Source organism: Podarcis bocagei (genome assembly GCF_964188305.1).
Source record: "Podarcis bocagei genome assembly, chromosome: 6".
Lineage (NCBI taxonomy): Eukaryota > Metazoa > Chordata > Lepidosauria > Squamata > Lacertidae > Podarcis > Podarcis bocagei.
Genome location: NC_138130.1, coordinates 29,984,217 through 29,989,849, shown reverse-complemented (window position 1 = coordinate 29,989,849; position 5,633 = coordinate 29,984,217). Strand labels below are relative to the sequence as shown.

General features: G+C 38.2%; 1 long non-coding RNA gene across 1 annotated transcript; it reads right to left on the bottom strand.

The window, feature by feature from the left end:
• Positions 1 to 2,310: 2,310 nt before the first annotated feature.
• LOC308589795 lies at positions 2,311 to 3,931 on the bottom strand. Its single transcript, XR_014009483.1, has 2 exons — positions 2,866 to 3,931; positions 2,311 to 2,831 (listed from the first exon to the last, which is right to left on the bottom strand). It is a non-coding gene; the product is annotated as an uncharacterized lncRNA (long non-coding RNA).
• Positions 3,932 to 5,633: the final 1,702 nt, after the last annotated feature.

Sequence of the window (5,633 nt, the reverse complement as noted above, 5' to 3'; positions counted from 1 at the left end):
GCTTCAGCTGTTTGCCTTTCAGTTTGCTTCTTCCCTAGGGATGCATATTGCAGCATTAGCCCCAGTTCACATGTGCATGTCAACCACTCATTGAAAGCAGCATCAAGTGATTGTTGCATGTGTGGATGCCAATTAGTCGTCACAGACTGGACTTCCATATTGCATGATGCCAACTCAAGCAGGATATTTTTTAGACAGAGAATGATCAAGTGATGACTCAATGTGATGCTCATGTTTAAGAAGAACCCTTACATATTGTCTCCTGGTTACATTGCATCACCAAAGAATGGATGCGGCATTTCTCTCTGTCTGACTGTAATCCCTGTTTCTAAGTTGTGCAGAGAGAGAGAGATTTAGAACTGTGGTGCTGGTGAATTGGGACTTTGATTTGAGCAACCCAGGTTCAAATAACCCACAGCCATGGACCTCATTGAGTCAAGCAACAGCTCTCAGCTTCACCTACCTCTCAAGCTTGTTGTGAAGGTAATGTCACTCTGAGATCCTTGGAGGAAGAGGGAATTTCAAATGTAATAAATAAAGTTAAGCACTAATTTACCAAGGGAACATCAGTCTGCTTTCAAATGTAAAATTTGGACTGAAAGCAGCTGCCACAAATTAAATCGCTCTGAAATTAAACCTATTCAATAGCCCTAGTTTGTTTACAGTTGACAGTATTTGAATAATTTCTGTTCATATAAAAATGCACATACGTTTAAAACACAATATCCTGGTATAGGGAACATTTTAAGGAACATCTGACTAACTTTAATAACAAATATCATTTTAAAAAAACACCACACAAATACACACAGGACTTTGGGGTTTTTTCCACACGTTAAAGGCTTTATTGTTAACAATACAATCTACTTTCCTTCTTCTTCACACTATAAGGTCTTTAAACACGTGGAGCAAAAATGCCCACCCACTAAAAGCATTATTTTATTGCAAAACTATTTTTGTGTTCTTTATTTGCATAAGATATTGACTGCCATTTGTACAGACAGGCATAACAATCCACATAAAGCCTCTCAGGCACAACTTCAATATAATGAACCAAAAATGGATATCTGAATTGTACACTAGTACAGTGTCTGCCACTGTGATGAAGAGAGTGGGCTGTATATTGCAGAGACCCCTGTGGCCAAACACATCTCTGCGTACTCCCCAGTGGAGACTTCCTACCACCAACAGAAAGAAACCTGGCTCCCTGCATTCTGTCTGATGTGCTCTGAGTGTGACAAAGATATATAATGCAGGGAACTGGCTCTATTTCAGTGCAAACGGTGGTAGTCCACAGACTGTCACTTTGGTGAATGCAGATATAGCTAGATGTAGTTATTTGGGGCAAACCTTATTGGAATAACTTGCCAAAAGGAAGTAAATAAAGTGTGGCTGTATGTATGTGTGTGTGTGTGAAATATTACCTCATTTTATGTCATTATTTTTCCAAGACTAATTCCAAGTATATTAAACTCATGAAAACAATGTTCCACCCAGTTGACCAATTTAAAGAAGGTCCTGCTGGTACAAAGAAGAGTTAGAGAATATCATTAAACATGACCAGATGAGGCAGCAGGTAGCTGTAGCTTTCCTTAATGAAAATTTAAAGAGAGTACATGAAAACGATATTCCTCCAATCCAAGAGAATACTAAGTTAAGGACATTCAATTACCACCAAGATCCAATTTAGCACTGAAGAAGTATTGTTTGTTGATCAGGATTTATTGCCTGAAGTGAACTGTTAGGCTGCTGACTAGCAATATAATTACTTTTTGCAGCACACCATGGCAGCACTGTTTATATTTATTTAACAGACAAGACAATATGTTCAGTGTGGGTTTTTTCAGATTGTGCCATAAAGCATCAAAAGCCGAGGATTTTCATAAAATGAATGTGAATATCATCTTATGCTTACGTCTCACCATTGTGCAAAAAAACCCCAGAAAATCAACAGAAGTTGATAGGATGGGAATTTAGCAGCAGTCTAAACAATAAGCTGTTTAAGCAGCAAAAGTGGTCCAAAAGGAATAGCCGGGGCATACAAGAATGGCACTTTTTATTTTATTTTCTAAATCAGTAATAATAATAAAAAATAAAAGTAGCTTATACTTTGTAGGGGGCGTTGTCCACATAAAGTCATAGGTTCTGAATCAGTAGCAGGACACGCTTTGCTTGAAGTAGCTCCAGGACTCCACCTCCAGCACTTTCACTTTGAGCAGCAGGATAACAATCAAAGTGGATAAAACTGGACTCAGTGAGCTGTTTCAGCATAAGGCAAGTTCATACGCTGAGCATTCCAAATCACTTACGCAAAAGGCACCAGTAACAGAAGGCTGCTCCTGCTGGGGTGCTCCTGTTCAGTGTTCCAGCCAGCCATACCATCTTTCAGGATTGTAGAATCATGGAAGTGTAGAGTTGGAAGGGAATACGAGGGTCATCAAGTCCAGCCGCCCTGCGATGCAGGAATATTTTGCCCAATGCGGGGCTCGAACCCCTGAAATTAAGAATCTTGTGCTCTACCAACTGACCTATGCCCAGGTCTGTTCCCCTCTCCCCTACCTGATGGTTTTTTACTCCCCTTCCATCCGCCTTATAGATAGTGCATTCTGTAGCCACTGAGCATGCTCAATCTTCATTGGGCTGCTTTAAGTAGAGGAGGCTGCTCCCTTATTTATGTCCTCTAAATATTTCTTGTTCTTCTGCAAATCTAGATGTTCCCCCCAATCATTCTGAAACTTACCTGTTTGTTCCCAGTGACTCTGTTTTGGAGACATAGCCATCATAACTCAGCATCTGAATTTGCTGTAAATACACGATGCTTATTCTAAATCCTACACACACACACACACACACACACACACACACACACACACACACACGTTTGCTCTGGTGCACCTAGTGCTTTTTTCTTGGGGGGACGCAGGGGTATGCATACCCCTAAACATTTTGTGAATCTTTGTACTTTTGTCCTTTTATTGTATTTATTTTTCCTGATTTAAACTATAAAATGGTGGTTTTCTTGAGTCAATATGACAGTACCCCTAAACATTATTTGAAGAAGAAGAAGAAGAAGAAGAAGAAGAAGAAGAAGAAGAAGAAGAAGAAGAAGAAGAAGAAGAAGAAGAAGAAGAAGAGCACTAGATGCACCTGTGGTATTCTCCCCTGTGCATGCTTCTCCATTCACTTCCGCGAAGCAGTGGACTCCCATCTACTCATCCCTTTGTGTGGGGCACTCCTCTTGCATTTAATAGAATGAGAAATCTCTTATGGGCAAGGGAGATCCATGTGTATGCATCACAGTCTCCATAACTGATTGATTAAAGGAGACTATTTGGAAACAGATTTAAGAGCAGTGCAGCATCTTTCCCAGGCCTAGGCAAACTCGGCCCTCCAGATGTTTTGGGACTACAACTCCCATCATCCCTAGCTAACAGGGCCAGTGGTCAGGGATGATGGGAGTTGTAGTCCCAAAACATCTGGAGGGCCGAAGTTTGCCTATGCCTGATTTTTCCTATTAAATGTGTCCAATGCCTAAGTTTCAGACTCTGAACAGAGCAGTTAAAAGATCCTTGGATAGTCTACATGCCGGGGCCTCTTGTTTCCTAAAAAGAGTGGCATGTGTTGACCTTTAAGCCTGATGGCTCTAGTCAGAACAACTTTCTGCATGAAATAGCTAAGGAATGCGTTTAGCCTGGGCTGTAGTACTGGTTAACAAACAGAATAAAGTTTGTTTCTTCTACTGCTATGAAAATAGGGAGCTGCCTTATATTGAATCAGACCACTGGTCGATTTCAGCATTACCTACACTGATTGGTAACTGGTCTCCAGGTTTTCAAAAACTTCCCCGGTCGTACCTGGAGATGCCAGAGATTGAGCCAGGGATCTTCTGCATTTAGATGAATTTGACATCTGGCTAGGACTCCTCTTTCATATATTTATTGTAATAATAATAAAAATAAAAATAATAATAATAATAATAATAATAATAATAATAATAATAATAATAATAATAATAATATATTAATATAATGATTCAATATATCATATATACCGGTTAATATTTAGATTATCTAAGTGGTATAAACAAAAATGTTTATAAGAACAATTATTCCTAGAAGAGAATAAGAACAATTAAAATTCATCATACAAACCTGCTGAAATAAGAAAGTCTTTGCCAGGCAGCTGAAATTCAGCATTACACTTGTCTCTGCTGCATTAGAGCTAAAGAATAAAAACTATTCCCCAGGCTAACCTTTAAAAAAAGCTATAATGGCTACATGGCTAACTGCAATCCTATGCATATTTGCTCAGAGGAAAGCCCCATTGAGTTCAGTGACACTTACTCCCAGGATTTCTGCTTAAAACATGTTAAACAGGTCAGTAAAACCAATATTGTATCCATGGGTTGATACTGTGTTCCTTGTATCAAGTCAGATTTTCAATTATTTCCTTGTACAACAGAATGCATAGTGGCAACATATATTATCCTTAAAAAAGATCGTCCTTTTCATTTGTATACCTAAGCAATTTATTCTTTAACAGCTTTTTTTTTATTTCAAAGAAATCACTAGCTAATGATATTTCAGACTTTTTTTTAAAAAAAAAAAAATCCACTTATTCACAAGCCTGTCCCTGAGGGAATTGTAGTGTGTTATCAGAAATTTTTTACCAAAGATCATTAACACATATTACAAACCAATTGAAACTGTGTATTTTCTTTGCAGATTACTTTTAACTTTAGAGCTGTTACAAAAAGAGACATTGAGTGATTTAATTTACTTAACCTGTCTACAAATTGCTGTGATGGGCAATATTCTGATTGCATTATACCACCAAAAAGCACAGATAACTGTTGCTAATAGAGATGGGGGGGGGGTTCCTGATCATCCCTGATCATCCCAGAGCAGTGAAGATCTTAGCAGAGATTAATGTTTACCTCATTATTTAGAAAATTGCATTGAAAAAGAAGGAGCCTTTATTTGGTTGCTATATCTTAGAAAGAATAATACCACTTTGTCTTTCTTTTAACGGAGAGTTAAATTCAACAACAGTAATCAGATTAGTATTTCCTTTGAGAATATAGATGTATGTATTTCTTTCCCAACCCCAATATGTTTACTAGGATAAAGAGCAGATACTTGGCATGAGAAACTATTCTTTTTATGTATTAAGTATCCATAGAACGTTCATTGTGATAGATCACACTTTCTGTCTTTGAAGAACCAATTCTACATAGGTTTGTGTGATAAGGAACCACGGTGTGATTCCTTATTCTACATGGCAGAGAATTCTGTGGTTTATTAGAAGGCGTTAGTTTTCAGTCAGTAATGCCCTGGTGGATCAGAAACACCATCACCATGATGTCTGTGTGTCTGTTTAGGATTCCTTTTCTGAGGGGAAAGAGAATGAAACAGTTCAAAGTCTGGTTGATAACAACCTACAGCAGTAGGTTGTATCAGTATCAACCAATGGACACAATGTCGGTTTTAGTGATCTAGTCACAATTTTTCAACATATATCAAAGGTTTGATGTTTTTAATTTGGCAGCAAGGCAACAAGGAAAAAAGGAGGAAAGGCAGCCCCAAATGTTTTAAAATTAAAAGTCTTCTTCGTCTTTGGCTATCACTCATAGC